Here is a 12,854-nt window from a genome sequence, read left to right as displayed (position 1 = left end):
ATTCCTTTCACGTTATTGAGATCTGAGTGAATATTAATCAGTCAGAAGTAATTTTGACATTGTGATGAAGATGAGATGATTTTTGTCGTTCAATATTTATACTCCCTTTGCATAGCCTATATATATATAAATATATATCATGCCCAACTTCAGTGGTGTTGACCAAAATATACAAAAAAGCAGAAGTGAAATAATCTCGTCCAGATCTTCCGTTCCGTTCTGTTTTTTTTTCTTTTCTTTTCTTTTTCTGTTATTGCAGTAAATGTCATCTCCTAGCATCAGATATGCCAGTTTAGACGTGTTAATGCCATAGCGGTTTCGCGGAACATTTAAGCAGAGCTCGTTTTGCTTTGGTTGGCTGTGTGGTTGAGTAGACTCCTTAATGGTTGCTGTTAGTGTGAAAATTATGTATTTTTGAAATGTATACTTCTCTAGCAGAATGTTCTGGATGGCAAATACAACATGTTGTGTACCAAAATGAGGAGAGAGGGAGAGGATTACGTTCATTCCTCTGTATACAAAACTGACCATGAATTCCAGGCTCTTTGCTCCTTTGATGAATGGCTGTTTGTGTGTATCTGGGTGAGCGTGTCTATACAAATATATATATTTCAGTGCAGCATGGAAGTACTGGGCATTCTTTGAAATAATAGATCTAGCACAGCGCATTTGTATTATTTAAGATAGAAATGTATATTATAAGAGGAAAATATTTAAAAGGAATAAATAATATATGAGCATCAAGTTCTTTGTCTCGTTTGTTTAGTTCCTTGGCTTCTGATGGATTGACGTCGATCCAAATGAAGCATAAAGCACATAATTACACATTTAACACTGGTTGTAAGATGTTAACAGCTTCTCAAAGCCATCCTGAGGCATCTATGTCAAAAAGGTTGATTAAAAAAAATCCATATTACATAATGAAAGTTTTTTTTTTTTTTTAGTTGTGTGCAGATTTTTCCTGTAGGCTCTGTGTGTTGCTGTAATCTACATTAAATCAATGTTCAATTAATATTACAGTGTGTATTAAAAGGCCTCATTACTAGCAGTGTTAGACAGATATTTAAGAATAAACCTGATGGAGAACAGCTCCTTTTCAATTTTTAGTTGACCATAAGTGTCATTTTGGTGTATGTTTTTATATAGTTAAGAGAACACAAGCTGCACTGGAGCTGTGTTACCACAGGGTGTCATGCTGAACCTACCTTGACCCTCTTTTGCCCGACAGCACTAACTCAGTCTTATGAGAGAAATGAGACCACGATAGCTGAACAGTGAAACATCCACCATTTCCATGTCCTCTTTTAATGCAAATCAACAAAAACATTTGTTTTTGTCGTATTAAACTGCCATGCATTTTAATTTCAGTTGATTGGTTGTAGGGTGTATTTACATTTATGCATTTGGCCTTTATCCAAAGTGGTTTGCAGTGCATTCATGGTTTGCATTTATGTTCTCTTGGAATTTTGGATTCAGGTAAACATTGCTTCACTATAACATCCACTGTTTTAGAGACATCTGTTTTAAAAAAGTAATAGTTCACCAAAAAAATGAAAATTTGATTAAAAGTTAAAGTTGTTTCTTAATCAGAACAGATTTGGCGAAATGAAGCATGACATCACTTGCTCACCAGTGAATCATCTGCAGTGAATGGGTGCCGTCAGAATGAGAGTTCAAACAGCAACATTAAAAACATCGCAATAATCCACTTGATTCCAGTCGCTTAATGTCTTCTGAAGTGAAAAGCTGCGTATTTGTAGGAAACAAATCCATCAAGACCATTTTAACTTTAAACCGTCACATATGGCCAAGTCCATAATCCATAATAAGGATTCCTACAGTGAAAAAGTCCATCCCCTGTTGTCCTCTCACATCAAAATCCACCAACATATTTGTTTAGAGCCTTTTTGGACTAACTGATTCAGAGGGGATGACGTCTTTCACTGGAGAAAGCAGTGTTATGGATAGAGGACTCTTTTCCTCTTTTCGCTTCACAAGAAATTAATTGATGGACTGGAGTCATGTGGATTTATGTTTTCATTAGCTGTTTGAACTCTCATTCTGACGGCACCCATCCACTACAGAGGATCCATTGATGAGCAAGTGATGTAATGCTATTTTTCACAGAATCTTTTCAGATGAAGGAACAAACTGCTCTACATCTTGGATGGCCTGAAGGCAAGTAAATTTTCAGCTAATTTTCATTTTTGACTAAGCTGTTTCTTCAGAGGTCATCTTAGTAGCTTACTGAAGCTGTCCATTTTATGACTTCTGAAATGAAGTTTCCTCCTTGACCTGCTCAAACTCTCAGTGCCCTTCAAGCATAACCAATCCCAGAACCAAAGTATGATCCATTTGCGGATTTATTTTGCTACCTGGATCCTTCAGTCCTCATGGAGACCAGTTTGAAAAGTACTTGCAAGCAGATGGAAAAATCTGCTAGCTGTTTTATTTCTTTCTTTATACTGGTTTCAGGCCAGAAAGGCATTTGTTCTTAATGCTTTGTTTTTCAGGTGCATCTTTTATGATGCCCAGCATACATTTTACTAAATCAAATTTCCACACAGCTGACATTATAGAGATATGAATTTGACAGCAGCCATATGGCAAGTCTTTGAGTACAAAAATGTGTACATTTGGTGAATTCTGTATTTTTTGTATCTTTCATTAATATACCTGAGCGCAGCAGACAGCTTGAATTGAGTTCACACCATGAGCTAAATTAGATTCTTCTGCAGTCTTTTGTTTGCATTATTAATGATCCATGTGAAAAATGATGTTGATGTCTCGGAAGCAATAATGATGTTTTTGGTTTTCAGTTACGCTAATGTTGTAAGATAAGCACATTTTGATGTTGCCATCTGTCCAATGAAAAAATGCTTTCATTGGTTCTTACAGAATAATTGCTGTTTGTTTACCCTAAAGAGCAACAATTGCTTTCTATATTAATCATTTCAATTTTGTCTGTTTACTCTGATCTGAAATCATAAAGACATGCTAATGCTAAATTTGGATCGCGAGATGCAGAAAATGTTTAATACACCTCAGCAATAAAATGTTTTTAGGCATACAAGTAAATCTGGTAAATATACCTGGCCTGACTTACGAATTAAAAATATTTAAAATCTATTCATTGCAGGAAAACAAATCATTATAAAATGCAAATGTTTAACATGCAGAAATAGCACAGATTTGTTATTTATTCCCAGTCCAGTGCATAAACAAACCCCATAACATATTTACAAACAATTTCAGAGCTGTAATCAAATCTTAGATAATGAAAGAAAACGAAAGGAAGCGAAATCAAATTTTGCAACTCATCCCTTATCAACCAAATGCACACAGCTAGAGATTCAAAATGTTTCCATGGCATTTAAATCTGTAAGTTAATTGAGCAGGTAAGCAGCCTTATAAATATTCATGAGGCATCTGATTTATTCGCATTTCAGTTCTTGTATTTCATCTCGCGTATCGCTGTGAGAGACTTGAATAACACACCTTTTGCTCAGTCCCCCAGATCAGTGAGTGACAAATATATATATATATATATAGAGAGAGAGAGAGAGAGAGAGAGAGGCTCTGGATATGAGAAGCGAGAAATATCTCCATTGCTCACATCAGCAGCTTTACAAATGGGTGAGAGAGTAAATGAAATCATCAAGGAGCAGTGTTTCCTATGTTACCTCTGTTCTTCTTTACAGGCTGTTTACAGTGACACATAAAATACATTTATGTGCGTTGACATCATTGCTGTCTCGATCTTAAAGAAAGAAGGTCAGTTAAAGAAATACATTACACATAATATTTCAGAGACAGCAACAGATGCTTTAGGGCAAAAATGCTTTTTCTTTTTGTGTTCTTATTCCTCTGTAAACAAAATGCATTTTAGCTAAATTTTAACTAATTTATTCTATTAACTGTAATATATTCAATCTATAATGTCATTTATTCTATTAATATACATTAGCCACAAACTGATTTGAAGCCCTAAACTGTATTAAAATGTATAAAATTGAAATATAGTTTTTATGCAACAGTTTAATAAGCAGGAGGTTAATACTGAGTAAATTATGTTTTACACTCACTATAATATTTTGTCTATTTTTGCTCTGTCAATAGTCAAAAAAGAATCAAGCATTTTGTCTCCTAGCAACCTACAGTACGGCGTTTCGTTCTGGCTGAAGTGGTGTTTGGAGTGAATCAGCTGAACATGATTAGTCGGAAAAAACAAGCACAGACCAGCACAAAGAGACGCCGACTGGGTTAAAACACTAATCTGAAAAAACCTGATGAGCATGTCTTTGTCTGCATTTGTCAGTGCAGTGTGAAGTTCTGTTTTATTTCTGAATGAATTAGTGTTTTTGAATGAATGATTCAATGACTCACTCATAAAGAAAATCACTTGTCACAGCCTGTTTGTTAAAAATGAAACCTGCAGAAAGAGAAAACAATCCTGATAGGATGGGTAGAATGTGCAAATATGGTCAATAAGACATTCTTCTTGCCCAAGTTTTGTCTCTTGAAAATACAGTTGTGTAACCCAAAAGATAAGATTTCTAATGTTGAAGTTTCTTCACTTCCTTCTGTTTTTTTGGACATCTGTCCTACATCGAGCCTTATCACCAAAAATAATGTTTTAAAATTCTGTAGGATAACAGATTAATGCAAAATGTGCTATGTCAATTGAATTCCCCCAATTCAGAAATATGCAATAGATAAAAGCTAATAAAAATATACATTTTAATTTTTGTTATGGTTTGAATTTTGCCATATAGAATTACCAAATCTTTCATTGCTTATTATAAATGTTCAGAAAGCACGGAAGAACACTAAGTGGGCTAAATCAGTATGCTTCTGATAGCTTGAGAGCTTGAGATTGAACGATATGATGGATGTTGCCAGGGAGGAAATGACTTGCAGCTGTTTAACTCTAGATATACTGCACCTGTCTTAGTTTTGAAGCATGATGCATGAAAGCCATACTAATGACTAATAGTGAGATAAAACTGAAAGTGGCCCACTATTCATCTGAACACATAAAATATGATGTACTGCAAATATGTATATTATTACTAGATATACACACAAATACATCGATTTACTGATGTACTGATATATTGTACAAAGATTTTGCACAGCACAAAGTGACAGGCTACGTTACAGTTAACAACTTACAGTTGTGCAACTTTTACAAGCGTAAAGACAATAAACAAACACTAAGAGGGTTACAATACATGGAAATCTGAAATTAAAGCATTATTTTATTATTTATTATTATTATTATTATTTTAGATTTATAAAATAATGTTTTCTGGTGCTGCATGAAAATGAGATCTCCATCTATAGCAGCTCTACCTTGTATATGAGCTTCTAGCGCTGGAGGTCACTGAACTCTTATGAGTCACACATTTGCATAGTAATGAAATACTAACAGGCCTTTTTTATTTCATTTTACTTTACCCCGCTTTTGATCAGACAGAGGGGACAATACCTTATCCATCAATGCTCTCAATGCTACTTAACCACTGCTGTGTCATAGATGCTCGGTTGTTGAGCTCCATTTGTGCATTTAAATGAAAATTCCTGTTAATGCTTGTATAACAGTCTCAAGGTCTCCATCATTCTCTTATTTCTGATTTCATGGTTCAGTGTTTTAAAACCTACCATATTTTAGTCACTTTTTTTTTTTCCCTGAAATGACCTGCGATTCCATAGCAACTTATATGCAACTTAAAGCATGTAATACACATTTGGATTCATGCCGAATGAGAGAGCTTTGTTAGCCCAAGTTTATTTGTATAGCGCACAAGTCCATCTGGGAAGTTTGTATTTGACTTGGGAAGTCATAATTATGACATCAGGTATTTTCGAGTCATTTGGTCAAAACAGGATGGCGATGTACCTTTTCTACAAAAAAAAAAAAAAAAAAAATCATACTTCTACAAAATGATAAATAAAGAGTGTGTTTTTGCTTAAAGTGAATCATATATGTTCTATCGCACTTGTACAATACTGTATTTTGTACTTGCAACTTAAGAAATTTACCATCAACACAGTGGCAGAATCCATTGCATTCAACATATTTTCTCACTGACGTGCCCCCATTCGGAAGCTCTGGACTTATGGTCACGCAGGAAAGACTGTAAATAACTTGAACGCACATGAACAAAACAAGCGGGAAACGGAACTTTCTTTATGCCTTGAGTTGGAGAAGTGTCAGAAAGAAAACATGTTGAATGCACTGGATGCAGCGACTGTATTAATGGTGAATTTTTTGAGATTAAATTAATTTTGTTTTATTTACTGTAGAACTATCCAAGGTTTATGTACAATATGGTGATGTTGACGATGTGTAGCCAAGGATGGGGTCTGTTACTCTGAAATTGTTCTCTGCATTTCACCCATCCAAGTGGACATACACAGCAGTGAGCACTGAACACACACACCTACACACACTGTGAACACACACCCAGAGCAGTGAGCAGCTGTTTTGCTGCGGTGCCCGGGGAGCAATTGGAGGTTGTTATCTTGGTCAAGGGCACCCCAGTAATGAGGGTGGAAGTGTGCGCGGTACCGAGACTCGAACCCACAACCTTCAGGTTACAAGTCCAACTCTTAAACTATTAGGCCACAACCGCCCATACATAATACAATTCCAGAAAATATGGTAGAGCTCATGTGGCATTGCATGCTTTTAAGTATCACCTCTGATGTTCTGCTAGTGACTAATTCAAATAAGTGTTGATTGATAAGCATTGCCTCCTGCCTTTGGTCACCTTCTCGTTCTCTCAGCCAACTCTAGGCTAGTCATTAGAGCAGCCTCCAGCCATCGCCGATAACGGGTCGGCATAAATGGGTTAGCCACTGAAGCTCAGCCACTCATTGCTTTTCCTAGAGATCAGGTCTTAATCTGAAGCCATTATGGAGACATTTTCTTGAATCTGAGGGACTGACTGCCAAGCAGAATCATTGTAATTGGTATGAGAAGGGATTCATCAAGACTAAAGCCTGTGAAGCAGGAATGAAACTTGGTAATAAAAGCTGCCTGACATTGCAGACCAAACAGGGCTGGTCAGAAATGGAGGTTGAAATGGCTTTCTGAAGTGCACTGATGGCCTCATTTGCATATCGGAATTTGCAGGGAGTGGCCTCTGTCTCTCAAGTGGACAAAAAAGAAAGACACTAATGCATTTTGTCTAGCAGAGTGTAACATTGCTGACGTGCGAATGGACTGAATCAGTTAGATTCGGTGCACTTGCTATATGAGCTTGAGGGTCATTCCTGTTATGCAGTCACCTATTTTTTGAACTTTTTTTAAAAACAAAATGCATATGTTTGTGTTTATAGAGGGTATTTCTTTGTGTATAACAGGCTTTCAGAAATATTCTCAGGTCAAAATCTGGCACATAAACTTTTTAACTGGTTTATTTAAACAAAGGCAAATGACGAATACCTAAGAGGATGAAAATAAAGAGCAAACTTTTTATGTAATTTTCAATATGTAATTTGGAAACATGTTGAGAAAATTGTGGAAATTGTTGAGAAAAAGTGTGAATTAAAAATAATGTGTATTTGATGTGATTTTATTTTACAGATGATACTTTAACCATATATATCAGTCTTTACATTCAGATTCAACTCAAAATGTGTCACTCAAAATTCAACTCTAAGCTGAAACTTGAACTCTGAGATGGGAAACTCAAAGTTTTCAGGTTCAGAACAGCTGAATTGAGTTAGTTCAATCCACTCTGAGTAGGTAGTGGATTTTTGCAGACTCATCAACAGGATTCAGTATAAAAAGACATGCTGTTTTTGTCACGTTCACAGTGTCTACATGATGAGAATATATGTGCAATGAATGAATGTACCAGCACTGCAAAATATTTTTGTCGTGTTTTCAGTCAAAATATCTAAAGATTCTTAAATCAAGACGCAATTTTTTTAGTCTATTAAGGTTTTTAGTCTATTAAGCGTATAATTATCTGCCAATAGGGTAAGAAAAATATCTTGTTTCCATTTGCATTTTTTCTTGCTTTAAGTAAAATGCACTTAATTAACATTCCAAAATAATCAGTAAGAAAAGCATTTTTGCAGCGTGAATGAATTAATAAGCTATTTTTCTATTATTAAGCTAAAAGGGGCAGGAGACCGAAAGAAACTCTGGGTTTCACAAAGAAAACCTGCTCCCGACCAGGTTAGGTTGGTAAAAAGTTACCTTTTTTTCAGAAACAGGCTCGACTGCTTTCTCGGGTTTGACATACTTCCCATTCTGGAACAGAAAACCCAGAGTTTTCCCCATTTCAGGGTTAACATACTCAGAGTTTTCACCTCCTTTCTGAAACGGGCCTCCATTCTACTTGCAGCGCGTTTCTGTGTTTGCTTGTGCTTGTGAATCCTTCAACTTTATGCAAATGAAGAGAGACTTTCGGGAGCAACAGCCAATAGGATAAAGGACAGTAGATTGTTCTCCCTTCAGCTCCGGCAGTGACGGAAAGATGGAGGAGAGGCTGTTTGTGTTTTGCCATAGATAAATATACGCAATGGAAAAAAACAGGCTCTGTTTCTCATTCATTTTAGTTTTTTGTATGGATTCAATTTATATTTTTATATTATATTACATTATACAGGTCCTTCTCAAAAAATTAGCACATTGTGAAAAAGTTACATTATTTTCCATAATGTAATGATAAAAATTAAACTTTCATATATTTTAGATTCATTGCACACCAACTGAAATATTTCAGGTCTTTTATTGTTTTAATACTGATGATTTTGGCATACAGCTCATGAAAACCCAAAATTCCTATCTCAAAAAATTAGCATATCATGAAAAGGTTCTCTAAACGAGCTATTAACCTAATCATCTGAATCAACTAATTAACTCTAAACACCTGCAAAAGATTCCTGAGGCTTTTAAAAAACTCCCAGCCTGGTTCATTACTCAAAACCGCAATCATGGGTAAGAGGTTAATCCAGAAGGCCATCATTGACACCCTCAAGCGAGAGGGTAAGACACAGAAAGAAATTTCTGAACGAATAGGCTGTTCCCAGAGTGCTGTATCAAGGCACCTCAGTGGGAAGTCTGTGGGAAGGAAAAGGTGGTAAAAAACGCTGCACAACGAGAAGAGGGGACCGGACCCTGAGGAAGATTGTGGAGAAGGACCGATTCCAGACCTTGGGGGACCTGCGGAAGCAGTGGACTGAGTCTGGAGTAGAAACATCCAGAGCCACCCATGCACAGGCGTGTGCTTTTGAACCAGAAACAGCGGCAGAAGCGCCTGACCTGGGCTACAGAGAAGCAGCACTGGACTGTTTGCTCAGTGGTCCAAAGTACTTTTTTCGGATGAAAGCAAATTTTGCATGTCATTCGGAAATCAAGGTGCCAGAGTCTGGAGGAAGACTGGGGAGAAGGAAATGCCAAAATGCCTGAAGTCCAGTGTCAAGTACCCACAGTCAGTGATGGTCTGGGGTGCCATGTCAGCTGCTGGTGTTGGTCCACTGTGTTTTTATCAAGGGCAGGGTCAATGCAGCTAGCTATCAGGAGATTTTGGAGCACTTAATGCTTCCATCTGCTGAAAAGCTTTATGGAGATGAAGATTTCATTTTTCAGCACGACCTGGCACCTGCTCACAGTGCCAAACCCACTGGTAAATGGTTTACTGACCATGGTATTACTGTGCTCAATTGGCCTGCCAACTCTCCTGACCTGAACCCCATAGAGAATCTGTGGGATATTGTGAAGAGAAAGTTGACAGACGCAAGACCCAACACTCTGGATGAGCTTAAGGCCGCTATCGAAGCATCCTGGGCCTCCATAACACCTCAGCAGTGCCACAGGCTGATTGCCTCCATGCCACGATGCACTGAAGCAGTCATTTCTGCAAAAGGAATCCCTGACCAAGTATTGAGTGCATAACTGAACATAATTATTTGAAGGTTGACTTTTTTTTGTATTAAAAAACACTTTTCTTTTATTGGTCGGATGAAATATGCTAATTTTTTGAGATAGGAATTTTGGGTTTTTCATGAGCTGTATGCCAAAATCATCAGTATTAAAAACAATAAAAGACCTGAAATATTTCAGTTGGTGTGCAATGAATCAAAAATATATGAAAGTTTAATTTTTATTATTACATTATGGAAAATAATGAACTTTTTCACAATATGCTAATTTTTTGAGAAGGACCTGTATTATATTATATATTGCCTCCAATATGCTACTTAGCTGCAAGAAAACCGATTCGCTGTCAACAACAGCGTTACTAGGCAGCCAGTAGTGAGAACGCCCACTAACGACCTCATCGCCAGCCCCTGGCGACATGCAAAAGTCGCTGCTAGTGTGAACACAGCTTCACAGTCACCCAGTCGCCCTGCTGAGGTGGCTCTGTAACCCGAAACCGAACAATGTACAGGACTCCTTAAGCCAGTTGCATCCAAAACCATATCTAAGGATTAAGGTTTGCATGCTTGTCTCTAGCTCTGAAATCTTCTATATCAGCCTCACTGTTTCCCAGCATTCATCACATGTGAATCCCTCGCCGCTGAGAGAGAAAGCTACACTATACATGTGGCAAGCAGTGCAAGTGACAATAACAGAAGAAACGGCATGAGAGAAAAGAAACGGTGCAAATGACAAGCTAACAGGCTAACCGAATGCTAGTGCTTTCGATTTAAAAGCGAACAATGTCAGATTAGTTTTATATCAGAAATACGGTGAGAATTAAGTTAGAATTTAGCAGTTTAAAGTTTAAACAACAGAGAGTGATAGTAAGATAGAGATTTGTACAGAAAAACAAAGCTACACAGAGCTTCAATCACAAACCTCTCAGCAGCACAGCAGACAGGAACCGGGCCCATATGATGTATACTATTTTTAGTGTCAGGAAGTAATTTAGTTACTCGTTTCCTCATATGGTGAGTCATCTTAAGCAGATTGAAAATAGAAAATGAATAAACCATTTGAAAAATTAATAAACCATGGCAGTAGTTTAGTATTTATCATCATTATTTTTTTTTTTTTTTTGCATGAACAAACAAGCAAATAGCTGTTTTAGCTTGCACTGATTAAGGCAAAGTCAGCACTCATGAATCTTTGATTGCTTGCCCATCCATGTGGAAAAGAACATGAATGTACTATAATTACTGGTTATTCATCCAATTATACAATTTTACTCCGTTCTGTCAAATCCAGGGGAGTGAAAATATACTTCAAGTCCATGATTCAGAAGTTCAAAGAATATAAAAAAAGATTTGGAGTTCAGCCCTTTATGCAGTTTCAACTATTGTTAAAATAAAACCTGTGCAGGCAGCTATATAATCACAATGTTGACACTAGCAATCTAGCATGGCTTATGCTGTAAAACACCCAGTATTAGTATGTGTAGCACCAGCTCCAGATGCATGTTGCAGCAGATCCAGAGCGAGAAAACTTGAAGGGGAAGAGAGGGAACACTTTAGATGGGTCATAATTGATGCCCTTTGCAGGTGAGCATCTTTGTTGAGAGGCTTGTTCTTCACTTTGTCAGATGCCAATTTACTTTTCTTCTTTTAAACTCGCCAGGCTCTACAAAAAGCCCACAAGGACCTCCTCTGTTTTCTTGTAATTAGCTTTGAATCAGTTTTTCTCAGCACTCAATATTCAGCCCACACTCCCTTTGAATATTCATCCATAAACGTGCCATTTTGATAAGAAGTTCGGTTTGCATTTCTTCTGAAGCGTACCTGATATACACAGGAGATTTTAGATTGGTGATTATTTACTCACCCTCATGTCTTTTCAAACCTACGTGATTTTTGTTCTTTTAGTGGAACATGGAATATGTTCAGAAGGATGTTAACATTGCTCTTTTCACTGTTCTTAGTGAATGGTGACAAGCTGTCTGCCTTCAAGAATGACTATAAACACCATGATAGATGGACGGAAAGACAGACAGACAAACAGATAGAGAGAGAGAAACTATGACAGAGCATTTACCTTTTACAGTATGTACTTTTATGTAATGTTGAGTGCTTTACAGTGCATTTTTAAACATGTTTAATGGTACAGTTGTGGGATTGAGAGTTGTTTAAGATAAATGCAAATATTGAGATGCAAATGTATTTTTGTGTTATTAGAGGATGAATGCAGTGAATATGTTATGAAACACCTGTCTAATAGTGATTTAATTCTCTCTTAATTACTGTCTGATTTGGCAAAGCTGAAGTATACTTGGCAGAAGGGTTCTGAATAATCTCTCATCTTGTTAATGTGTGGCATTCATTATCCCTTAGACTCATATAGTTTGCTTGACCAAATACAAAATATTTTCATACATCCAGGATTCTGAATTAGAGGCAATCAAGTTTGAGAAAAGTCTAAAAGTGTGTAAATGCACCTTTTAGACTTGAATCGATAAAATTAATGTGTAATTAAGATTTCAGAAATCAAATGCAAATTGTGCAGGATTGTTCAAATCCATTATCGTTGTTATTCATTGATTATTGTTATAATCCATTATTTATCTGACACAGAATCCATTAGAAAATAAAGGACTGTTGCAGTAACACTCAGGATTTACCTCCTATACTGTAATCACAAATGAAACCATGCACAGTATTTCACTGCTGATTTTAGTGCAAAATTAATAAATGTGTGAGGGCACAGTTAAACAGACTGCTGAAAGGAAAACTAAAATAAAGCTCTAAAAGGTCTTCAAACACTAGAAAAACCATCAGTAGTCTAACACTTATGCTTCATCTGTTTTCTGATGCATAACAATATGAAAGCAGCCAAGTGACTAAAACAAAAAATTGAACAGAAGGTGCAGCAGATGAAAGCACTTTCATAATACAGTAATAGAGAGTCTGTGGCCTTT

Source organism: Cyprinus carpio, chromosome A17 (genome assembly GCF_018340385.1).
Source record: "Cyprinus carpio isolate SPL01 chromosome A17, ASM1834038v1, whole genome shotgun sequence".
In the NCBI taxonomy this organism is placed as follows: domain Eukaryota; kingdom Metazoa; phylum Chordata; class Actinopteri; order Cypriniformes; family Cyprinidae; genus Cyprinus; species Cyprinus carpio.
Note: the sequence above shows the minus strand (reverse complement) of the source record.